Source organism: Columba livia, chromosome 7 (assembly GCF_036013475.1).
Source record: "Columba livia isolate bColLiv1 breed racing homer chromosome 7, bColLiv1.pat.W.v2, whole genome shotgun sequence".
NCBI classification, from domain to species: domain Eukaryota; kingdom Metazoa; phylum Chordata; class Aves; order Columbiformes; family Columbidae; genus Columba; species Columba livia.
This window is the reverse complement of record NC_088608.1, coordinates 29170346-29197043: the sequence shown is the minus strand read 5'-3', so window position 1 is coordinate 29197043 and position 26698 is coordinate 29170346. Positions and strand designations below refer to the sequence as shown.

General features: G+C 40.0%; 2 long non-coding RNA genes across 3 annotated transcripts in view; one reads left to right on the top strand and one right to left on the bottom strand.

The window, feature by feature from the left end:
- The window catches only part of LOC110358258 (uncharacterized), a 366704-nt gene that overhangs the window by 11657 nt on the left and 328349 nt on the right, over nt 1-26698 (bottom strand). For both annotated transcript variants that reach the window (XR_010473717.1, XR_010473718.1), the window contains exon 5: nt 15496-15565. This is a non-coding gene — a long non-coding RNA (uncharacterized LOC110358258). The remainder of the gene's footprint in view (nt 1-15495; nt 15566-26698) is intronic.
- Nucleotides 2104-17980, top strand: LOC110358263 (uncharacterized). Its single transcript, XR_010473719.1, has 3 exons — nt 2104-2329; nt 4331-4513; nt 17714-17980. It is a non-coding gene; the product is annotated as an uncharacterized LOC110358263 (long non-coding RNA).

The following is a 26698-nucleotide window of genomic DNA, read 5'->3' as shown; positions in this document are numbered from 1 at the left end:
CAGATGGTCATGGAATGACCACACAAAGTCATATCAGAGATCCTGGAAAGGAGTCTCGTCTGGGGAGTGAGTAGCATTGCACTGTTTCCAAAACTTAAGTAGGTACTTTTGCAACATAACTCTAACATCACCCTGAAGTATTTTTAAAACTCCTCAATATTGTGCCTGCGGGGGAAGCTATTTTTTTGTCGTGTTGGCGGCAATTTCAGGAATGAATTTGGCAAACTCAGATGAGTTCCCTCACTGCATAGCACATAGTAAAGTTCATTATAATTATACCAAATACTATGCATTCTGTGCAGAATTAAATTTGATCTAATTTTGAGATGAACTCAAACTCTTTAATAACCAGGTGTGTTCTGGAACCAGAATTTTCTTGGTAATTAGACCACCACTCATTGATGATTAATTTTTGAAATTTTGTACAAAACCCTTATTGCATTTTATATTGCTGCTGTTTGAATGGAATATATTTAGCAGTGCAATAAATGGGTCTTCTATTTTTTTTTTTTTTTATTAAAGGCTAAGAAACTGCAACAATGGACCACAAAGATCACCAGGCTTGCTCAGTGCTTTGTTCCTGAAGAAGCAGAAAACCTTTGCAGTCTCCAGAGCTGAAGCCGAAGCTCTGGAGAGTTTTGAGTGTTAAAAGTTTCTAATCTTTTATTCTGCCTTACTTATCCGGCAATACATATTCATGAGGAAGGTCATTATAGCAGCACCCAGTAGTGTGGCTCCAGATTCGAGCAGTAGCACTCAACGCTTAACAGCCAAACTCAGAGACAAGCATCGCAGAACTGAGCACCGAGGTGGTTAGAAGCAAGCAATTTTCGGAAACCTAATGAAACCAAAAACTTTTCACTGACATTATTGGGCTACTGGGGGGAGAAGAGATTTCTAACTTATTTGAGTCTGTCTTCCTACAGATTTCAAAATGCCATTTTGCCTTGAGAGTGCTCTGGCAGGGTGCTGCATAATGTATTTTTCAGGTGCGAGCTGAGAGCTGCACAGGGCGAGCGAGGATGGTGAGCTGACGGTCATGGATTCAAATAGCCTGGTCACTGAACTTCAGCGAAGAGTGGGCTGAAAAAACAGTGCAAGGATCAGGTTTGTGGGCTCTGTGACTACTTGAAATCTTGATTAAAAAAAACCCATGCTTTTTCCTTGATGAAAAACTTTTGGTGTAAAACAAACTAATTGCCAAGTGAGCTTTGGTTAACAATGAGATGCAGAAGTGAGAATTTAGGGAAAGCTGCTGGAGTCTCCTTCAGAGCACTCGAGCTCAAAGGAGCTCTGCACGTCCCAGAGTTATCCCAAACCTGTCCACTGATCCCAAAAGCAAGCACATGCAAATGCAATGTTAGGACATCCCTTCTGTAACCCTCATTTCTCAAATACCTGAAAACTCAGGCACCTCTGATTCCCTGCCTCACATCAGTCTATTTGTACTCTCAGTATAGTATAAAACTATTTTTCAAGTGATTTATAGTTCCATGATAATAAAACTGTATGCACGTTACTTAAAGACCAGTATAGGAACGTTGCTAGCATTCAAATATGTCCATTTGTTAATATTTCCCAAATCAAGAATTTAATTCAATTTACTGCCTATATCAATGTCAAAATGCTTCAGTGTATCTAAGTGTGTGTGTGTTTGGATGAATGGGTGGCAGTAAATATAATACATAATCAAGGTATTTCTATACCATGAAGTGGATATCACTTTCTTATAAATTGTGTCTTGCCAGAGCATTGGGCTCATTACATTCAAGTACTGGTGCATGTATGAGCAGTAAAGAAAGACATAGCAAGACAAAGTGAAGGATCCCTGGCCCCCAGCTGTCTACCCCCTTTCTCTCTAGTCTTCCTTTGCTGACTTTATCTCCTTTTCTCTTTCATGTTCTGCAGGTGTGATCTTGATTGCAACATGCAGCATGCAGGTGGAAGGCTATTTCCACCATTTCTTATGGATTTATGCCTCAGCAGGAGGAACAGCAATTCTGATGTGAGAAGCTGGTGCCATGATGCATTTTCTGCAGGTGACTGTGGAAGGAGGTGAAAAGAAAAAAAAAATCTCAAAGCGGCCGTGAGTCCCTTTTATACAGCCTGGGGCTGAACACAGATCTTGCTCCCACTGCCTGTCTTGGACCTCAGGGCTTCTGGAGAAATCCTGCCTCCTCTCTCACTTTGGGATGGGTGGGGATCAAGTCTGGGTCCTGAGGGTTTTTCCCTTTCTTTAGGGTCAGCTTCTACCTTTGCTGTTGTGTGGGACTGTCTGGCTCTGCACTGCATTGAGGCTCCTCCACGTTTTTATTTCAGGGATTACAAGGTAAGATTTTTGTTGCGTGCTTGTCATTGCTGTGATCCTGGAGACTGCTTCTGTCCCTTCCTTTCACTAACCTGTATCCTGCCCATGATATTTATCTGAAAAATGGTTTCTTCTCCTCTGACCCTCACCTTCCCTCCTCTTGAGTCTGACACTTCCCCTCTTGGCCTCCCTGCCTGTCACTGGCAAACTTTGGGCTGGCAAACTCAGAGTCCCACCTGCACCCACCTCTGCGATGCTGCCAGGCCAGGGATGTTCCTTCAGCTCCAGCTGACCCCATGCTGGTGTGACACAGAGCGTAATTTCACAGCACTGCTCATTCTTCCTACTTGCAGCACTTTTGTAGCCAGAAAATGGCCTTCTCTTTCCAGTGATTTTAAAATGGCAACTTTAAAATAAGTTTATCTTTTTATTTTAAGAAGAAGAAGAGATTTTCCACAGCTGAGATAGCTTTTATCAGAATATTCTTAATATTAAACAATGATGCCATTCATGGAGTTAAAACCACCGCCGCCTAGAGACTATTAAAAATTCAGTAACCTTGGCAACAAAATTAAAAGTGATACTGGTTTAGTTGTTTTAAAATGAGGAACACACACCCTTATGTATATGAACATATTGTTAACAGATTGGTTTGGGTTGTTTTTATTTTCCTAATCATATGGCTCAATCCGGCATTTCCTCCTCTCACTTCCTTAAACATTCCAGTTTAGAAAAATACCATTTTTTCTTCATATAAAACCTGTCCTACATCACAGAGTGACATCTGGTCAGGAAAAAAATAATCTTCTCTCTGAAACAGAACAAGAAAGTGCCAAGAAAGTGGTGCAGGAGCTTACACACATTCTTGTCAATTGACAATAAACAGAAAATAAAGGTATTCACTCAGGCAACCTGAGTAGCCAATCATAATTATTTTAATATCAGATCATTTAGGGAGTGTATAAACTTGCTCTGTTCCAGTTGGGGCGTTTCAGAAATATAGACTTGCATTTAAAAAGGCTAAAAAGTGCAGAAAGAGGTAGAGAGTCTGTATTTTAGGTTAGGCATCAAGAACAGAAATATTCTCTTCAAGGCCCAAGTCTGATATCGCTCTAGAAGCTGGGCTACAAGTTAAGAGACAAGCTGCTGAGTTTGAACATTGCTCCTAGAAATGGAAATGACTGGGAATAGTGGGAAAAGACCGGATGGCTGTGTGCCCCAGCACCCCACAGCACTGAGGTTGCTGGTGCTCTGCACCTCTGCGAGGATTCACTGTTGAAAAGTTGTCTTATATTTGGCTGACTGAGTTTATGTGTGTGCATTTTCCTTTGCAAATTACACCAAAATATCTCCCTTGTTCATTTAAGGGGCTTGAGGTGGTGAGTTTAGGCCATCTAACAGCAAACTACAAAAAGTGCTGTATGGTGGGTTTTTTTAAGTTTGTGAAATAATTTGTTTCCCCAAGCTAGTGATAATATGGATTTGGAGCACAGCTTTCCCAGATTTATTTAATAAAGGTTAGCATTTTTCTTCTAGAAGAAAGAGGCAGAGAAAAGAAACCTATTCTCCTCAACACAATGGAAGGTAGGATTATAGAATAAACACGAGAGAGATAAGGAAGGTGAATCAATTTAAATGACCTTTATTCAGGCTTCATTGAAACAAATGAATAAGAGGATTTATCCCCCAGAATATAAAGCAGAAATAAGAAAATAATTACTAAAGGAAAAATTCTAATTATATTGAAGGAGATTTGCCAGCATTTCTTAGTTTAAAATTAAAAATAACTAAGAGCATGTTAAAGCATGTATAAATTAAAGCTGAACAAACATAATAAAACCACTGGGAGAGCTAAGCTGGGAGCAGGATATAGTGCAGTGCTTGCAGCTGAGAAATGGCATTGCCTGTTTGCACCATTAACCTTCTAAAATTTAGTCCTCCTACCTTATGGATCAACTGTTTTAGAGATTAATTTGCTCTCTAATCCTGTGAAATCCTGTGCTTTTTCTGTTTCCCACACAGAACAAGACCCTAAATACTCGGTTGAAGAGGTAGGCAGAAAAAGTGAGCAAGTGAAGGCTTAATGGAGGCACCAAAAATAGGCATGGTGCTGGAAATTCGGCAGGTCAAGTAAACCCTCTTATGGGAAACAGGCTCAGTCTGACACCTGATTGCTCCCTTGTGTAAAGCAGAGGCACCCCCAAGGTGAGTTTGAAAGGTATGAACAACTTTTTAAAATTTTTCTTTGTTTAGCTTAAAACTGATATTTTCACCTCTTTTGGATATGGCAATCAACCAGCTAAAACCATCAATTACATGGTGATAAATTTCTGCCAGCACACAGATCCTAGGCTAATAGATTCATGCAAAGTGATGGAATTTGGCAGCTTTCCTCTCCTAGCAAGATTATACAGTTGCTCCTAAATCCATCGATCCACTGAGACAGTAATTAGTTAATTTAATGAGAAACAAAGGATTTTAGCCTGCAGAATTTACAGTACTAACAAGACAGGTTATTATTGGAAGCAATTTTCAATAAAAACACTTCAATCAACCAACAAGAATACTGTCCCTTGATCAAAAAAAAGTGAAGCATCATTTATTGTTATCACCATACGGTTAGGCTAACGCTTAAAAATATCCTATGCTTAAACTGGTGGAAATGTGAAGACTGAAATATTTTGTGGCAAAACTTATCTTATAAATATTTAGAGGGACATGAACTTCCTGAGGTGTTTATTTAAAGGCATCTTCAATTTACAGCCAGCTCCAGAATCACAGTATATTATCCCCATCCTACAAATAGTACGTCAGTTTACACATAAATACAATACGTTTGTCTTTTGTGTTTCTCTTTGCTATATAAAATAGACTTTTTAGTATAAAAATATTGTGATCAATTTCAGGAACTTAAACAATTCCCCTACCAGAAGAACTATTTAACTGAAAGAACAGTCAATGTCTTCTCTGAGGATGCTTTAAAAGATTATTTAAATCTTGTAAATATTTAAAGGCCTGCATAGAAGCTAATGGATTTTTAACAAAAACCAAAACAATGTGTTTATGAGAAACAGCATCTTATCTTCTACTAAACCAATTAAATAAATTAGTAAATCCTGTGTTTTGAAAACTACCTCCACTGAAGTAGCTTGTATCTCTGAGATACGGTGGGGATTTTACTGAGAAAAACAAGGACATATGTCAGTATAAACAGGTAAAGCCAGTGCTATAGGAGCATCACGTGGCCTTAAAGAAATGATACAAAGATCCATTTTTTTTTCTCATCATGCCCTTTCTTCGCTGCTGCACACGGGCCAGTATCTGATCTCCCCGCTCATTTTAAATTGTGGTTTGCCTGAAGAGTAGGCATGATATGTCTGATGGGCTTAAAAGATAAATTTAAATCTAATTAACTTTGTTATTAAAACTACACAGAGTGCAATCACTCCTTTCTCCCCGACACTGGTGACAGTGTGTGCTCAAGCACTTCTTTACACAAACCCTTGTGCGTGTGAAGGTGAGAACACATCCTCAAGCATGTGGGGTGGTGTTTGGTTGGATACATCCTCACACTGTGTATCTTGGGCACTCATGAGGAAAGCTCTCTGATTACAGAGTTTTCACAGAAACAAAGATAATCCCTTTTGGGTAAACAAAACACCTGTTTCATTATGACTCTGTGTGCTAAATCCACATTTTCCACTTGGTTATTAAGCTTGATCATGAAGACAAAAACATGATTTGCACATATTTTGAAGAGAAAATAGTCTGATTTAATTTACTTCAATTACAAAGTTGGTGTGCACCATACCTGAGAGGAGATAAAAGTCCTTGTTAACCATAGCCCTTGAATCTGTAGAATGTTTAAAGTGATGGGAGTGGTAGTTTTGTGTTGTTTGGTGGGTTTTTTTGTTTGTTTTGTTTTCCTTCAATTTTTTTTAATGCCTTGCTTTATTCTCACTGAATGACTTGACAAATGTTAAGATGAACCCTCAGCTGAAGGAGCTCTGCAGAAACACTGTCCCCTTAGCAACACCGTTACTAAGCACTAGGAGTACATCAAACCTTATTCCTGTAAAAGACTGTGTTTGAAAAGAAAACAAAATTACATTTTTTTTTTTTTTAAATAAAGATAAGGCACTTGCACATGTTTCACCTACCTCTAAGTATACTGTAAGCACAATTTGAATAGAAGCAGGATTTATAATACAGACTCAGAATAAAGTCTGCAGAGCCGAAGCAGATAACTAGTAGAACCACAGATACTGATCTTTTCTGTGAAAAGCGTGTTCCCATCGTTATGTGCTGGGAGAAACAGAGCATTTAGTTTTGATTCCAGAGAAACAGAAGTAAAGAGAAGAACAGCACCCACAAAGGGGAGCTGCTGTAATAATCAGCGAGGGAATGTGAGTGGGGAAGACTTGTGGTGGCCTCAGTATCACCCAGACCCTACAAAGAGAGACAGGTCACAAAAAAAGACAGTCCTGCAAGGAAGCAAAGTGAATAGGGGAAGAAAATCAATCTTTTCACCGGCCAGAGGAAGGATGCACTCAGAATAATGTGCCTCTAGAAATAAATCCTCTATCTCCTCTCTCAGAAGATTACTTAGGACCCCCAGCTTGCAGAGTATTAATGACTGCAGTAAGTTAATGAATATGGGTTGTGTTGGTGCAGTTTACAATTGACTACCAAGCAGCATCCAGCCTTTTTTAAAAAATTCTGCTGTATCCTCCGAACTGTTGCTAAGGAAGAATCATACCACCAGCAATCTCTAAGCAAATTATTTGAATACACTGCTTTTAGTGGGTGTATATTTTCTCTTTACTGACCCAAGTGTGAATTGCTCTATGCTGCAGTGCCTGCCTGTCACCTTGCTTACGAAAACAGTTCCAGTAAGATGCGCAGGGTTATATCCTTGTACATTTGGTCACCAGAGAAAAAAAGGGGTTGTTTCTGTTCTAACAGCACAAATGCACACAAAAAGCAGACTGGCCCACTTCAAAAACTAGGCTGATAACATGAGCAGCCTGTTCCAATCCCTGACAACCCTCTTCTGGGAAGAAATTGTTCCCAATATCCAATCTAAACCTCCCCTGGCACAACTTCAGGCTGTTTCCTCTTGTCCTGTTGCTTGTTTCTTGGGAGAAGAGACCAACCTCCTCCATGCTCCAACCTCCTTTTAGGTAGTTGCAGACAGCAGTAAGGTCTCCCCTGAGCCTCCTGTTCTCCAGGCTGAACCCCACCCAGGTCCCTCACCTGCTCCCCATCACACTTGTGCTCCAGACCCTTCACCAGCTTCTGCCACATCCCAGGAGCTCAGCCACACCACAGGCCCACGGAAGGAAGAAAAACAAGCCTTAGGGAAAATGTTTGAGGGGTTTTTTTCCCCCCTGTAAAAAAAAAAAAAAAAAGACATTTTCTCTGTAGTTTTTTGGACTCTCCCAGCTGAGCAGACCCAGCGCAGGTGCAACCCAATGGAATGATTTTGATTTTGCACACCCACATTCACGACAAGTCTCTGTGAGATGACGATGTTCATGCTTGCGACAGAGGTTACCAATTATACCGCGTCTTACATGGCAACTGTTTACAAGAAAATTATATTGTTTATATATTTTTGCTGCAGTTAACAAATTATCTTAAATGTCAAGTTGTTTGATACAGAAATAAGGGAGTTTACTGTATGTTTTAAAGCACTACAATTCTTGGTAAATTGCATTCAGCACAGAATTATAGACATTTAAACATCATTCGGAAGGAAAACACTTTCCCAAGGGATTCATCTGACGACATAAACTATGAAAGTGAAGGCTTAGCAATTTATAAATGTCATCAGAACAAACCACCCCAACTTTGGAGTACAATTAGTCTCATGCAGTTAACAGTTTAACTAACACTTGCACTGTGCTGCTATTGATTTCTTATTGCTTTCCTGAAATTAATTTAGTAGCCGTTCATTTATCATTAGTTGTGCTGCAAGCCACGGAGAGGCATGGAGGAGGTCAGCTCACAGACTGGACCCAGCAGTCTGCAGCATAATGATTACAAGTGAGCTACATCCGTCATTCTGCATCTACAAGCCGTTCATAACTATCATCCTCGTCCTCACCACTGTCTTCTCTGCCACCCTAGCAGCACTTTTAATCAGCTAGGGGCCATTAGGCACTTAAACAAGTCCATCTCCTTCAGGTCCACTGCCAAGCTGGTGAATCCCAACAGCTTCAGAGAACACTGAACACCTCAGGAGTGTGTTGGTGGTAGGGCTGGCTCACACTGACCTTTTCTCCTCATGGGTGACCCACTTTTCAACATCTTTTTTTTTTTTTCCCCCTCTTCCTGAAGTCCCCTTTGCTCATGTAATGTCCATGAGAAGATACTGTCTCTCAGTCTGCCTGCAATCCCCCACAGCACCCCAAACTGAGTGAACTGCCCATACATTAAATTTTTTAAATTTAAATGGAGCAGTAAATAGGGAGTGGACAATTCACACAAAATTATACCAAAAATGCATAATCCATCATTGTATCATAATACACATTATCTGAGCCCATAGTGTCCTTCTGTACCTATCCAGCAGCAGATCCCTGGTCAGTGCAGAGGGAGATTGACTACCAGTTATGATGCTAACGTTGTATGATTTGCATTTGCTTCATACATATCTCATGTCTCTCATGGATAATAAGGGGAACAGTGTAAATAGCAATGAAAATACATAATGGGTTACAATACCTAGACAAGGGTTCCAGAAAGAGAAAGAAAAGTATAATTGTTGAGATGTATTTTGGGGAAAAATGAAGGAAACAGAGTCTTAACAGAAGTCACTGTGGAAACAGGAATTAAAACAGCCCCAAGAAGAGCATGGTTTCCATGTATTTTCTCCCAACAAACTTTTAGACTGACATCATTAAAAATGAGATTGAATAGGAAGAAGATAAAAGAGGAACAATATTCAAAATGAGGAAAAGGTGAAAGACATGCATAGTGGTCCATTGGCCTAGAAGTTTCAGGTGCTTTTAGGAAGGGGTGGGAGGTGCACCTGCCCTGGAACCCATCTCATACATCAGAATTGTTTTCCATAGTAATGCTTGAGTCATGTATTGTAATATTTTCTAAATCATCTTAGATGTGCCAGCCTTGTGGAGCATCAATAACATTAACTTTCAAAATACTGCTTTCAACATCAGGCTACATCTTTCACTTTTTTTTTTCAGTTTATCAAAATGAAACATGACATCTACTGTAAATGATATTCCCATTTAGTGCTTAATGATACATCTACTTCCCATCATCCCCAAATTCCGATGGTTTGCTAAACAGATATTTTGTTTAGTGACAACCTGTATGCCAAACTGGAGGTTTGTTAGCTTCAGCCTATCAGCATTGGAAACTGGTGTAACTATGAGTTGGGTCTAGAAGCTAAAATGGCTTGATTATTACAATAGAAAAAAAGAGTTTACAAATACCGGGTATAACACTGTGCTGACTTCTGGAAAACAAAACAATACAGTTTTAAAGTCTGAACTGCCATCAAGTACTGTTATTGCTTTTCATGGTGCTCTCTCAGCAGTAGCTCAACCAGAGGCTCCCACGACTGGGATGGAAAATGTAAGACAGAACATAATAATATCTTTTTGTTAGCTGCTGGGGTACTAGATAAGCCATGTGGGCACATTCAGAATTTCACGGGATTCAGGGGCAAAAGAGCGTAGAAAAGCCTATTGCTCCAGTCCCCCACATCTGTGTTCTATTTCGCAGTCTTTAGGTTGGGGAGCACCCTCTGCTGCTCAATATGCAACTCAGCAGGGTTAAGTACTGAAGACTTAGAGTTTCCAAGTATTTTTTGATGCCAGAACGTGCAAATTACAGTAGACCTACAGCAAGGTCATTTTTGAAAGTTAAACCATGTGGGGGGAAAAAAAAAAAAAGAAGTTAATTGCTATTTATTCATTTCTGTCTAGATTAACTTTACATTTTCTTCCTTCTTTTTCTCCCTTTCTTTTATCTCTCTCTTTTTTTTTTTTTCCCCACTCCTTTTTTCTTTTTCTCTCTCTTAGACTCCAGGCTTCTTTAAAAGAAACTTTCTGAACTTTGACAGAATCAGTGGGAGTCTCAGTGGTGTAAAGTAGCTCCTAACTCCATCGAGGCAATAATCTGAAGGAGTTAAATGCACGTGCTTTTGTTATCATGCATACTTAGCAAAACAAACAAGCAAACAAACAAAAACCAACAACAACAAAAAAAAAAGGGCAAAAACCCACACAGTTAACTTGTGATTGATATCCTGACTGCATACCCAAGATGCATTACGTATCTTGTTATATCTCATATAAGTGGCTATTGTATTGCTTTCAAAATTATTCTATGGACAATTACACTAGGTTGATTCTGAAAAAGGGGAGACCTGGATTTTTAAGAGTGAGGAAAAATAGTTCTTTTTCCTGATGAAATACTTTCTAAGGCAATCAAAACCTTGTTTGATCAAATAAGAACAGTATGTATTTAAAATATGCTTCTCATGCACCATACATATAATAAAGCTTCTCATAATGATAAATAGGGTGATTTCTATGAACTGATGAGATTTCTACATAATTAGTATAAATTGTTAGCATAGATAAATGGTGATTTCAAAAAGAATCTCAACTGTAGGAGTTCATGCCATGACCTAAAATGGAGCAAGTCCCATGGCCACAGTTACTTTGACCAGCCATAAATTAAAAAGCCAAGCTGTATCTGATCTAGGTTTAGCACCAAGTCACTAAATCTGCTCAGTATGAGCATTTAAAAGATCAGCAACTAGAAGCCTCCTCCTCATGTTTGTTTCCAAACCATCTGTCCTCACCCTGAGCTTGTTCCTGGAGACTGCATGTCTCTAATTTCAGGACAGCACTCAAGGCAAGTTGCTCCTTTCCTGACATACGTTGCGTCCCCGATAAAAATCTGCAAACCACAGACAACCCAAAATTAACTTCAATTTCCATTTTTAGCACCAAAGCTCCCTCAGTCAGGTATTGCTTGATATCACTAATTTTAGAGCTGCTTCAAATGGTAGCAATCTATCCATACCACTATGCATTTACATTTATTAAAAAGTTATGATTTCATATCCCCAAAGTGGCTGTAGGTGATTATAACCATTTACAGTTCAAGAATGGAAGTGACCAATACTTCAACCATGCCTGAGGCCCCAGAACTTCTCATCTGCTCCAACAACGACCATTTATTTGCAAAGAATATACATCTACAACTCTAGAAAAGAAGGTGTAACCAAGGGAAATGAATGTGTACAGAACAGAAAATAAAATATCTCAATTTTTCTCTCTGGATAGAAGTTCTCCCAAGCTTTTGGCCAGACTGCTGCGCAGGGAAGGGGCATTACTTCCTTTCGCCATTCCACTCATGCTGATGCTCAAACTTGGGAGCAGATGGCTCTCTGGCTGTCACTCAGAAACCTCACCTGTAACACTTCTGACAATGCAGCGAGCTGTTCGAGGTTGACCGTGATCCCTAACATCCCAGAGATGCAGCCTTGTCAAAATAAAGTTGACCTCTAAATGACATTTCAAACATTAAGACATCTGAGGTGCTACTGGGAGAAGGCAGAAAGTTAACTCAATGTCAGCCTTTCACCTGAGTTTTCAGCCTTTACCTCTCACATCAGGTTAAAAGAAGGATATAAAGCAAATCATTATTTTTGATCTTTCCTGTCACTCAGTGTATTTCCTCCTAAGAAAGCTGATAGCTCAAGAGACACGCCCCAGGTAGCATTTTTTTGCCACCTGTCCCAAAGGAGAAAGTAGCAATCCATTACTCTGAAAGACAGTTCAATATTTAATGAATTTGTGCTTTGTTTTTATTTTTTTTTAATATTACCCTTTATTAGAATTGACAGCTCTAGTCACTTGACAAGACTGTATCTACACCCTTATCTAAAGTCTCTAGTCCTGCAGACTTCTCTTTCTGCCACAATGATCCCTTTTTTCTTGTCACCCAAAGGAAAGCTGGGGATGAGGTGGCTGTGGTGAGTGCAGCCATTGCTATACATTCCATCCCAGATTCGAGGCTGAGGCTCCACCTGAGCCACCAAACTGGTACCTATTTCCTCAGACTGCTCCTGCCTTTGTCTCCATAACGACACTCAATTTTTTACAAGGAGGGGAGGTGAGACCCTGGCCCAAGTTGCCCAGATAGGGCCAGGCTGGACAGGTGTGTGAGCAACTTGATCTGGTGAAGATGTCCCTGCTCATGACAGGGGTTGGACTGGATGAGCTTTGAAGGTCCCTTCCAACCCAAATTATTCTATGACTCTATGCTTTAGCTGCCACCTGAACATCATCCCTCAACCCCTGCTCTCCTGCCACCATGCCAGGGTGCAGGGATGCTGCTTGGACTGCACCACCATGCTAATATCTCATTTGCCTTTGTTTTCCACTTGCTCTGCTCCAAACTGGCTTTGCTTCATTGAAGAAAAAAAAAAGTTCATTATCTTAGGAGCGTCCAACATGATTCCAGTTCTTCACTGCTCTTCTCAGACCCATCCTGGAGTTGCAATCAACCCTCTGTGGTTATTCACGGAAATTCACTTCACACAGACAAAAATCTCCAACTCAGGATCAGAAGTTACATTAAAAACAGTTTGGCTGTGTAAAGCGCCTGATGAAAGGAAAACATGATGGCCAATTTGCCTTTTCTCTCATCTGTCTCCCTCCCTGGCCTGGCACAGACTCCATCGAGATGAATGGAAAGACTCCCATTGATGTCAGTGGGCTAGGGATCAGGCTGTTGATGTCCGTGCTTTGAGGGACTGAGCAAAAAGCATCTTTTTACTGCATCTGCCTAAGTAATTGTGGCAGTGGAGTGAAACAGCACCTGTCCTTCCTCACAGAGATGCAGTTGCATCCCCAGCCAGCAAACCAACCTCTGCTGGACACCACTCCCCACATCTCTGCTCCCAAGAGCAGGATTTGACCATGTCTATCTGCCAGATTTCTCCTCTGAAAGACTCGAGGAGAGTCTCCCTCTCTCCTGCCCTCTCTGTGCTGAGAGCTTCCCTAGGGATGCAGGGCAATTTCCTATATGAATTGCTCCCATATACATTATCTCCAAGACCGGTCCTGGAGTGCTGCAAGTGAGAAAAGCCTGACGAAACAGGGAGCACATGCCTGGAGGATTAGCAAGGATTTCACACTGTGGGGAGCTGTAACTACTGTAATTTTCCCTCAAGATGGGAGATCCAGTCTATCCTGCTGCTTGATCCTTAAAATAGCCTCTTTATTCTTCTGTTTGCAAACTAGTTCAATTTTCTGAAGATTAAATTCTCTCTACATTAATGATGGAGGCAATCAGCTTTCTTAAAAGAAGTTTCTTTAACATTTTCCTCAGTTACAAACAAATCTAAGCTTTGAGAAGTAGTGTTTTGGCAAGAATGCCTGGGAGCTTGAAATGCTTATACTCTTACTGATATTACAGGTCACTGCCCTTCTCAGCATTTACCAAAGCAGAACAACTAAATAGTTTGTTATTTCTGTTCAGAAATGTGTCTCTGCTTGCACCCTCTAGTAACACTAGTGGAGCAAAGAAAGATTAAACATTCCAGTAATTTAGCTTAGTTCCAGTTCATTTTCAATTAACAGGAGAAAATCCTCCCAGACATAATGGGCTACTTTTGGTTTGGGTTTATTTTGTTTGTCTGACAAAAGCAAGCATTTAGGCTTACAAGTGAAAAATCACTAATGCTGTTCGAAACATAGTTTATTAAATTTTTAAAAAGCAAAGAAAAAAATGTCAGAAAATTAAAATACTGATTTCAAGAGTATTTTTCCTGCTCAGGATGTTTTAAACACAGGAAATGATCCAGGATGAATGTGACATAAAACATTTACAGGAAGAAACTGTAGTATTTTTATATAAGGTTTTATTTCCTCATCTTTAACCTTTCTATATGTTCAGTTACTGTACTTAAGTGTAAAACCTGCTCCTGCTCAATTTACCACTGTCAGTTTGTCTTCTCTCACACTATTCTTGGCAGTCTGACCCATATTGAGCTGGGAAGCTTTACCCAAATACCTTTCTTCCCTCCCGTACTTGGCAAGAAGATGTCTTTTGAAGACAGCTTCCTGGGCAAGGGGAATATGGGTCTGGGGAAATAACAAGGTTTTCTGGCCAATGTATTCCATTGTGGTTGAACACTGTGTTATCAAACAAAAAAAGAAAAAAGTAGCCTCTTCACAAACTGATGTTAATTGTGAGGAAAGTCAAAGATTCCTCTTTGTGCAGCAAATGAGGTCCAGCAGATTCTATAAATAGAAGATCAGAAAGTATAAGGGTGAAGAAGGGGATCCTGACTTCAGGATTCTTGGGTCAAATTCCATATAAATGCATGTATTTGAAAACACATGCAATTCAGTTTTGCTGGATCTGATTTTTCTGTTAAGGAACGACCCTTCCCAAATTACTTTTGCCCAAAAAGACCTCAGACTAGAATCTCCTGCTCCTCTCACCCCCGAGCTGCTAACTTTTATGCTTTTGTGTTTCTCTCTGTCTTTGAAAAGTTATAGACCCATCTTTTTTTTCCTCAACCCCCCGTGGAATCATTTTGTTTTCTGTAGTAGGACAGAAGCTATTGATGAATACATATCAGTGAGATGTATTTGGAAAATCAGAATGGAAGAAAGTGGACAAGAAAAACATAATCTGAAAAATACAGAAAATCCTAGAATATTTTTAAGCTCCCTCATATACTTTTGATGTAAACAACTGGCAAGAACTCTGGTAAGGAGTGACGAGAAACTTAGAGAGGTACAAGGAATCAGCAGTGTAGTGGACACTTGGCAGCTGGGAGAAATGCAGGAAAGTTACGCCATTCTCATTGAAAATGATTCAACAAAATTAAAAATGAATTCTTTCACAAAACAAGGAAACATCATAGCCACCTCTCCTCCAGTAATTCCCATTGAGCAAGCATTTCCTCTTGTCCTCACCTGCTAACAGAGGGAAAAACTGTGTATCCAGCCCCTCAGAGACACCAGCGCTCCAGTTCCAGAGGAACCTCTATTCAGAAAACCAATTGAAGTGACAAGGAGACCGATAAACATTTAGGAACAGTGGGGAGCTAATGATCCTTTTACAGACCAAAGGCACCACAATTACAGTAATCTTTACAGAAGACTGAGAACAGCAGCACTTACCCCAAGTGCACATGTCGGAAATCTCCCATGGGACTGAATGCTCCTGACCAGCCAAGGTGCCCCCATGAAGCTGCAGCAGAGAGAAATGTAGGACAGCCACTATATTTGGTGTAACATTTAAGTTAAACTAACACATCTTCTCATTTCCATAACATATTTCAGTCCTTTTCAATTCTTTCTTTACTGACTCACCTGGACACTATTCTGGAGTCTTTGTACTTTGCCATCCCCTGTTACAAAATGGAAACAAGATGAGCCAGAAAAGTGATCAATCTGGGACCTGCCTGGATACAGGGTGATGTTTCCTACAGAAAGGTGCCTCAGGGCCCTGTAACCTGGTTCCTCTCTCATTGCCAGCCCAGTCTCTGATAAGGAGCACTGATAAGGTTCAGCTGTGGGGTCAGCAGCCATGTGTCCCAGCAATGCTCTGCCTTTAACCAGTTTTAACTGAGATTTAACCAGTTTCCTGTGGCAGAAATTTGATTTTTTTCTTTCTTTTAGCAAAGCTATTCAGTCCTTTTCTTCTTTCTTGGCTGTTCTGGATAGATAAACCCCAGCTTGCATCACAGACTTCAGGATTTGCACCTGAGTCAGAAATTTCCCTCCAGTTTTCTAATTTTATCCATGTGGCTTTTTATTTTATCCACTTGTTTATCTCCTAAAATCTTCCAGCTCGCTTCCGTTTGCTTCGTGATTTGTCTCTTAGCACATTGCTCTTCCACCTTCCTAAAAATATAAAGTCTTAATTTTCTTAGGGATTGCTCTACCACCCACCACTGCGGTTTATAAAGACCTGTCACCACATTCAAGTGCCAATCTTCCTCAGTGAACAAGTATAATTCCTTGGTGCTACATGACTTCCTGAAACCTCCGATTCTGCAGTAAATCTGATGGACCCGGGCTGGTATATGAAGAATTTGAAGTCAAGATTGGACAGATTGGAAGTAGGCAGCATTTTCCTGGCACCATGTATGTCCCACAGACTGATGTGGGACATACTCTCTGCTGTCCCACGATCCACACGCATACTTTATACAAGACTCCGTGTCTTTTTTGCAGTTGCAGAAATTGAGTTCTGTAAATAAGTTACCACCTCCCATCTGCCTCTTTCCACAAGTTCACGCACATAAGAGAAGTTTCTCAGGTTCTCGACATCTGTTTTCCTCCTTATTCTACTTGCTCAGAGCCTGCCTCTGCCCCCTCAAGCAAAACAAACAAAAAAACCCCAAACCCACTGGCATGCTTAGCTCAACAGGAAATTTTTATTATTGACTTCAAAGAGCATCAAATATTAATTCAAAACATTAGTACTACGATGCCCCATTCTTGTTGAAAATATTTCAATTTAGTAACTATTTTACATGGTGATACTAATCACCTGGAGCTTACTCCCACAATGCTTATATGTAGAACCACAGTTTATGCAGGTACCATGCTAGTCTTCAAAACACAGAATTAAATAGGTAGTTAACCTGTCTTGATGCTGAAACATTTGTTTTTTCCTTTAATTATTGACTAAATAAAGACAGATTTGTAGAAATTGTTCACTGCAAAATAAGCAATTGCATTTAAGACTATTTGTCACTCTTTTAACATGTAGGTCATAGAAACTGGTTGAAATTACGATGTCATATCTCTTCTCTCTTTCATTCTAAGATAAATTAAGGTTCAAATACCGGGTTATTTTAAGCAGTGATCTGACTTAACTAGAATCCACACTGTTTGTCTTTCCTGATCGGAAAAAAAAAACCACAACAAACCACAAAATCCTACGATGATCACCACTGCAAAGACCCAGTATTCTGCTTTTGAAAGGAAACAAAATGACTTCTCAGAAAAGAAGATGGACATCTCAGCAGAACCATTTTAATCTGCATCATAGCTAGTTGTGTGAGTGCTTATGGTTGAAGCAAAATTTAGGCAGTGGGGACTTCTGGGAACAGCTGCATCACGCTCTGAATCCAAAGCCCAACTGCTGGGTTGGGACAGTTTTTTCACTTAAATATTCTTTAAAAAATGCCAATCAAACAAACAAAAAAACCTCCTCAAATCTGAGACAAACATCCTAATTTTTACTTTGTAGGAGGATTTTCTGTGATTGTCTGATTAGTTTTCTGACTTTAAACTTCCCACTGAGTTTCCATCCTTTGACCTCTATTAGACTTTGCACACCAATTACGTTTTCACCAAAATTTAACAATATCCAATTTCATTACAGGTTTTTGTAGAAGAGACTTGAGGTTTCCTTTTACACTTTAAAGAAAGCTCAAGAGGGAATAAGTCTCAGTCAACCAACGCTCTTTTGTATATGAAGAATTTGAGTCTGATGTTACTCTCATGCTGGAAGAAATATAAAGTCTTTGAAGTCACTCCATCAAAGTCAACAACTACACAATAAGGGAGAAAAAATGAGCTGTTTATGTCTTTTTGTGTGTTTGTTTCTTGCCTTAATCTGAAAAAATAATTAAAATAATCTGATTTATGATTGTTCTTTGTGTATATACGGTATGACAAATACATTCAAAAATACAGACGAAATACAGTTCTGATAAAAAATTCAGCATTCTTTCCTTCCATTTTCATGGAGTGAGTTTCAGCTTTTCATTTTAATTTTTTTTTAGAATTCACATTTTCCATTGTGCTGTTCTTTATTTGGTTTATTAATATTTCTCCTGTCAAGAACAGGAATGACAGGGGTTCTGCTGCACTTTTGACACTTAGAATCAAAAACATATATTGAGTCAAAATAAGTGAAGCTCAAAAGTTTCTCTCCACTTTGTTTTTTACGACATCACTGTGAGTTATAACTTCAAAGCAGTGGTGAATTATAACTTTGATGCAGTGGCTGTAAGAAACACATGAACAAAGGAGAAAAATCGCATGTAGGAAATTAAACTCAGAAGAGGACTGAACTAAAATTAATTAACTATTTTTGCTGAGATGAGATTAACTTAATTTTTACAGAAAGAAATGGCAAGTGATTTCGAGTTTATCAATACAATGGTAAAAGTGGAGAATTGGTGTTTTTCTCTAGGATGCTCATCCAAAAAGGAAAAAAAAAAAAAAAAGTCAGGGTATTTAAAGCCTAAGGGTATTCTTTTTTTAATTATGCAAAATTAAATTATGATGATTATGTTGAGAAAAACAAAAGGATGAACAAGATGCACATTTTGGCAGGGGCGGAATGTAGCTGTGCCAAAATTTCTGCACATAAAGATCATGGAAGCAAATTTTAACAGAAGAAAAATGTCCAAGGGGGCTCCTTTGGCATGTGGTACCAGGGCTGCCCAGCACAGGGCTCAAAATACTCCAGCCATGCCCTTTCTGAGCTCTCAGAATCATAGAATCATTTTGGTAAGAAAAGACCTTTAAGATCATCAAGTCCAACCATTAACCCAGCACTGTGAAGTCCACCTCTAAACCATGTCCCTAAGAACCTCTTTTATGCATCTTCTACACACCTCCAGGGATGGTGACTCCACTGGCTGAAATATGGCTTTCACTGCCTGAACACAAATTTCCTTCTCTATGTCATCATGGGGGCACCCTTCCTACCTCACATGGCTGGTATAATTTTTTAAAATCCACCACTAGCAGCAAATTCCCCTGACCACGATGTCTTCAAGGCTTCATGAATGAAGGTATGTGGTTTTTTATTAACAAAATGTCTTTCTCCTGCAGAACAGAGCTGTTCCAGGTATTCTGTGAATTCAAGTGGTTTTCCACAGTCCCTCATAGCTATTGCCTCCATCCTCCGTGCCAGGGAGCACCCGGAGGAACTGTGTGGCCACTGTGGTGCAGGAGAGACTGAGAGACTTTCCCTGTTTCAACCATAGAAAATATTATTTCTCTGGATAAATCATAAATATAGTCTTAGAAATAGCATGAGGAAAACTATAGGTACTGTGGTAGGAAGAAGAGAAGCAATGGAAATGGCAAGAGGTGATGTAATGGCCTAAAATCATGAGGGACCAGACAGTGAGGTGCCAGTACGCACATTTACATGGGACATATCTTCATTTCTGAGGAATCTGTCCCTCTTCAGGGCTCAGCAACACTTGTAGTGCTTGGCACGCTGACCTAAATCAAACTGACTGGAGAAGTCAATTTGCCTTAGTTTGGGTAGGGAAAAGGGACACGTTTTCATATCACAAATCTCTTTGGGGATCTGAATTAACTTTCCTTGCAGTCGCAATAAATATGTGTTCATCTCCTATGCCTGTGCATGGTTAGTGGCTCCCGGAGGAAAGGAAAAGATGTTCTCCTCGCTGCCTGGCTGGCATTTTAGGAGTCCCCAGAGGTGTGTCCCCTTCTGCACATCCTCAGGAGGGCAACCACTGCGCGTGAGCACGAGCGAATCAGTCACAGGCAGCACTCAAAAGGAGAGGAACATTGTAAATGATCCTGTCATCATCGCACACAGGTCCTAGAGCAGCCTTTGCCAGGAAGATGCAAACATTACAGCTTTTGAAAGGAAACAAAGGTACAAAGCAGGCCCACTGAATACAAACAAGACACTGTTTCTGCAAAGGGGTGATAGCATAGCAGGAGCAGAAGGAAAAGTGCAAATTTCAGTATTGCTTCTAAAGAAATATTTAATCTAAAGGAAAAAGAGGAGGCAGAAAGTCAAGGAAGTGTCTTAATTATGACAGGGAGAAAGATGATAGCTATATTTGCATGGAAGAAGTAAAACCTTTTTTGCAAAAGGGATTATTAAAAATTTGAATTCCAAGAACAAAAATATTAAAGAGCCTCTCTCGGTTCAAGATTTTCTATAAATAAACTGAGAGGAGGTTTTGTTTAAAAGCATAATGTTTAAGTGCAATATAACTGATACCAGAGTTGATTTCTAAGAATATAAAGGTTAATAAAAAAAAATAAAAAAACCCACAACAATCTCTTTATCGCAAACAGACCTAATGACTTCAAAATTTCCCACATCACCTTCCTGCCTCATCCTCCAGCTTTGATATCAGCAACATATTTGCAAAGGTTATTGAGACTTCAGTGAAATCACCTCCTCTGATCAAAACAAAGGTTTCCCAAGCTTGCCGGGTCTCGCTCCATCCATGGTGGTAACCGCACATTATAGACTGCGCCCTTTAGCTCTCCCTCTCGCTAACTCAAATGCAATCGATACCTCATCATCCTTTCTTCTGTGCAGCAGCCCACAGGTTATTTAGCTTCAAAACACAGCTATTGAGGCTGTCAGTGTCAAAGGAAACAGCAGGATTGTCCTGTGCTAATGTGATTCTGTCCCCAATATGATGGCCTGTAGAAACAGGTTGCCTTCATCTTGTGCGACATTCAAACTGCATTTAAGTTGTTACCAATTCCTCCCTTTCTATCCTGCAATTGTTTTCTTTTGTTTGTGGAAAGTGAAGAGGCTCAATACTCCTTTAATAATCCCTAACTGAAGATCTCCAAGAGTGACTTGGGCAGCTTGTGGCCGAGAGGATATCCTGGTGGGGTCTACTCCACGTGTCACTGCCAGAGCTGTGGCACAGGGAAGAGGGATTTTGGGCTCACGTGTCTCCCCAGCTGTGCCCAGCAGAGACACATGGGAGAGGAGGGTCTGGAGCTCAGCTTAGAAAGTTTTCTGTGATTTCCCTTCACTGAAGACTCAGCGTTAATTTTTGTGGTGTGGCGATCATTGTGTGTTGGAAACAAGAGGTCTGCCCTTGCCTAGTTCTCAGTTCAGGGGTCAAGAAGGAACTTCACAGGTGCACTTTTGCTTAGCCTGATTCAAGCTCTTCAAGATTTTCACTAAAAACCAGCTTTGTTGTGCTCCATCTTCAAAAAGAGCTGGCATTTCTGATATTCAGTGCTATTACACTTTCCCGCAGTTTCTATGTTCTCCAAAACACCTGCAAAACAGGCTCTTCTGGTAGTGACCTCTGCAGGCCACATCTTCTTGTCCACAGTGCAGAATATACTTGTCCCCTACACAACTCTTGCTCAGAGAATTTCAAAGTTTGCAAGATGTCGTTATCATACTCTGCAGAGCTGTCAGCAACTGCCAAATACATTTCATTTATATTGAAGTCTGAGAAAAACATAATTAGCACCTCATATTAAAAAAACAGCAGCATGCTGTTGACAGCAAGCCAGGAAGTTGATAAACACAACTTCCTCAAATTAAATTTTCCTAAAAACCCTAGATGAGGACATAAATTCAGAACAGGCTGGTGTTAGCAGCTGTGCAGAACAGTCACAATTAAACTCCAAACCCTAATGGTATCACTTACTCTTATAATACATCTTTTCAGAAGATTTTCAGATTATATCAAGCAAATATAACATTTTGGGTGGGAGGGCCTCTGAGCAAGGGATGCTTTGCTAGGACAAACACCACTCAAAAACGCAGCATGAGAGTTGCTGAAAAACTCTTGCAATTCCAGAGCTGGTTGTCATCCGTGCGTTACCGCTCAATTCCAAATGCAGTGCGACCTTCTTTTTGTAGCTACATGCAAATGTAGATTTTCAAAATAAAAATTCCTTCACCGGCCCATTCCACCCGCTTGCACAGCAGAGGCATTCTTCCCGTGGATACCTCTTCCTCCTGGTACAACTTCGGAATTGTTTTTTAATCTAATTGTGTTCATTCTTTGGTGTTCATATCCTTCTACTTTATTAGCCCTTCTCTCATTGTGCAGCTTCTATAATAGCTAATTTTTATGTATTCTGTGCCAAGCTTGCCCTTAATAAATATTAAAAGACCACGCATGTATGCTCATAAATCTGAGGGAAGCTGAAGAAACTGATTTCTAGAAGCACATCAGAAAGCTGCTTGTTGTCTCAAGTGCTGCCCACAGTTATACCAGGTTATAGTGGGTACAACTGCCTTCAGTGAAAGCAACTGCCCTGGTAATAGCTGCATTTCTTCTGAAACCAGCGGGTGAAAGGTGTGAAAGAAGCACCAAGAACAGAAACTCCCACTACCATTAAATCTAGCAATCTTTGTGGGTATCTAGATATACCTGAGATCACGGTGCAGCTCAGCAGTGATTGCACAGAATTGTCTGCTAGCAGTCTGTGCAAAGGGTGAAGAAGGATTTTTCATTTCATGCATCATTTGCAGCTACCTTCAATAATTCAGCAAAGTCAATACACACCCTTGATGCAAAGTTAAGAGAAAAACCCTGAAGCAAACAGACAAAGGTAAGCAATCCAGAGACTAACCGAGTACAGCTAATTCCTTTTTTGCTTTCTTTCTCCTCACCCTGCCCCTTTTTGCTACATATTACATGAGGGCACATAATATTTTGCACAATGTTCGTTACAGTCATGGAAACTCCTTGAAATAAATCCATGAGGAACCCCTCCCCACCCTGCATCACATAGTGATTTCAGGGATTTTGTAGCATCTATTTTGCTCACACCATGAGAGACCAGAAAGTGGTCTTGGGAGAACATTTAATCCCCAACAGTAAGAAGAAACTCATTTAGATGTGCTTCTTTACTCAACCAAAAGCTCCAAATTTGATACCTATCCCATTCCTCACCTGACAGATTCTGGCTAAGAGGGGGACATGCCACATAGCCATCCCAGAGCAGACAAAGGGCTGAATCAACAAATCCAGACCTCCTGTGAGACAAAGCACTGCTTCATCCTCTGTGGATTATTACTTTTTTTTTTTTTTTTTAAATTTAGGAGTATAACCTTCAGCCTGCTGTAGCATCAAATATTAAATAAATAAAGTCTTGCGACCTGGACAGACTGCACGGCTCTGCTGGGAAAATGATTAATGTTTCTGACTTACAAAGGAAGACAATCATTCCACGAAGATGAGAACTCTAGAAATCCCACAAAATGTCTGTGGAGAAGAGGAGAAGCATGTCTGGGACATGCACATGGCAGTGGGGTCATCCGGTTGATTAAGTACTGCTTTACCTGACAGCATTTTACCCAATAAACGGGAATGGTTGTGGGGACTGGACAAGAGGACTATGACAACTGGTGCTGTGCTGTGTGCTCTTTGTGTCTGCATTTATGTGATAAAGCATATTAGTTGCCAAATTAACTGTTTCTTTGGGCACACCACTCCTCTCAGACATGGCACTGGGATGGGAACGCCAGACAGCACTGGAGGTGTGTCCTGCTGCTCTTCAGCATCTGGAAGCTCAGGCTGCAAAAGGAATAGCTGCAAAAGCCGCTTCTGTGGGGACAGAAGAGTGAATTTTCTTACTCATCACAGTCCCCCTTAATTATAAATGGCTTTATTCCCAACCTGCTTTCCAGACACTGCTCATAAAACAATTTCACAGCAGTCTCATGTGTGAGGTAGCCAAGGCATTCACTGCTGGCGCAATAAAAGGGAAAGCTTCGGTGAATCAACTGCAAGCAAGAGGCTGCTGCACTCAGACACTGCTCAAGAACAGACTCTTGTATGAAAGCATCAACAGTGTTCTGGGGGTTAATTTTTCTCAAAGTTTTCTTTTTGAGAGTTTTCTTTTTGAGAGAGGTTTTCTTTTCTGCTAAGACTTCAGATTTCTTTTGGCTCCTGCTCTGTCTTGCTGCAGCAGAACAGAGCAAACACATTTTATTTCCTTTCCTGCCCAGTGGGATGCTGAGGAGATGTGATCTCCGAATTGGTATACGTTTCAGCTGGCCCATATTCGCAGCAAAATTTATGACACATGCCAGTGCTTCCACTAGCTGATTGGATATGGCCAGGGAAATGGAAAAAGCCTCAACTCGCTGAGCTTCAAAAAATGAACTTCACTTAAATGATGTATTGTTGTTTTGCAGCAAAAGGGAACACCTGGCTTGTACAGTGTGGAAAAAGAACAAAATGCAACATTCATAAAAATGACTGAAAAGGGATGGGAGAATACGGTTATTTTTGCTTTCACAAGACAGAATGTACCACTAAACAGTGTCTGCAATTATAATCTGGCATATCTGTTGCTTTTGTTTGACTTCATTGCATTGGTATGTCCACTAATTCCATTTTAATCTTCATTAATATCTCCGGTACCTTACAGAACAGACTCGGACTGTCTGATGCTTCCTATGTCACTTGAAAGAAGCATTAGGAAATTATTATTGCTTTTCTTATGACACTAGATAATTACTTCTTGAGACATAAAAGTCATTTGTATTGTACAAGTGAGAATTTCATTTTGCTTATCCTATTGCACATCTTCAGAGCAGGTGTGTTGGATATATACTGAAATAAGGGAAAGCAGAATTGACTCCAGAAAAAAAGGTTTTAGTACACAGTTTCAGTGCAAAAAAAAAAATATTTGCAAATATTTTTAAGTAGCTTACTGTTTAGGATGCTGAATATGGAACATGCCTTTAAATTCAGCTAAAATAAGAGCTGACCCCAGTTGTAACTGGGCAGAGGGAAGCAGAGAGGCACGGGAGGAGAGAGAATGACCACAGAGGACCCAAAGGTAATCCTTTAGCTATTGAGCTGCAACAGAGAATGTAAAATGCAAAGTCTGCATGTGGCTGTATGTAACTGCAGGATAGATGAGATCTCTATTTATGTATACATACATACAAGAAATATATAAACTAAGGGACACATTTTTAGCAACAGGATATCTGATGCTACAACACACACAAATACGCTTTTTCTTAAACGCTACAGAAAAGCAAATCCTGGAGCAGATTCAGCATGAAGATATCGATGTCATATCATTCATTAAAGCCACACCAGCCCTTTTCCAATAAGTAAACAAACACAGCTGACTCTGACTCTTATCTACATATAGACTCCTGCACTCTACACCAACCAGTAAAAATCTGAAGTAATTTTAATGCTTGATGAGTGTGTTAAGAGACCCGAGCACCAACACAAATGAGGTTCCTGTGAGAGCAGAGATAAGTCATGGCTGTCCATTATAAGCATGTAAAGAAACAGTTCCGGCATGTCAGCGCGGATGCAGAGCTACTGCCGGGGAGCGTTAATAGAGTTAGTGCCTAGCAAGCCTAATTGCAAATGGGCAGCTCCGCCTAATTGGTCCAACAGTATTAATATAATCAAAGTATCCTCATCTTTGCTGGGAAAATGTGGTGACTGTTTTGGTCTGTATTGTTCTTTGAGAGATCACTTGAGACTTCGTTCTTAGGAAGCAGAATCCATTATGATGTATATCTTTTAAAGAATAATTACTTACCAGTAAGTGCTGGTCCCAGAAGAAATACATTCAGAATTGATTAGCGCTCAACCACCCATTCCTCCATAGAATTAGGGAGTTCTGTAATATCTTCAGCAACTTTTCAATTAGCTTTTGAGTTGGGAGCCTTTTTGCCTCCTGCCATGGAAAGAATTGGCTGGCAGAGAGCAGTGAGCAGCGTAAAGGTTCCGCCAACCCTACTACTGGGGTTTTAAACCCACAGGTTTAAAACTCCTAACATGGTATTTTCAAAATAATATGGAAATTAAACAGTGCTGCTAAATATACACCATTGCCTGTGCCTCTTTGGTTTCTAGTTTTAAACATCTGGCACATAGATTCCTCAATATTCTGATGCTTGGGGAGGACATGGTCACTCTTGCTGAGATGATTCACTGATTCACTGATTGCAAGTATCATTGTTCTCCTATTTTCGTGCCTTCAGTTGAGCAATCTGCTAAATTACAACTCCAGAGGCAGCCATGGACAATCCCATGCTGTGCATTATTCTGCGGCTTGGTATAAATCAGGAAGTGACCAAATTCCTGTCAGTCTGAGCTGCAGGGCCTGTTATTGTAGGGGGTTTTATATATGAGCAAATCATACCAGTACAGAAACCATACTCGGTTTCAAAATGATCTCCCAACTACAAAAGGAATTAAATTGGCTAGATATTTATTCACAAAAAGTTTTATCACCAATTTTACCATTTAATCCCCTCCCTCTCTAAATGGAAGTCTGGAAGAATCAGTGTATCAATGTATATATATTTTTTGAGGAGTATTATATGAGAAATGATCATCATATCACACTGTTAACAAAGTTATGGAAGCTCATTGCATTTGTATTTCAGTTCATATGCAAATTATACAAAAATATAATAACAGTGATTTCTTAGTATTATGGAGAAAACCAAGACCATTTTAAGAGGCAATTTGAAAGCAGGATGCTAGGCACACTGTTTTCATAAAACCAAAGATTGTTTAACAAAAACCTAGTGGTCAGACCAACAATTGGCTGCTGTTTCATCGTAATAATTATAGTGAGCAACTGAAAAAAAAAATCAATACAG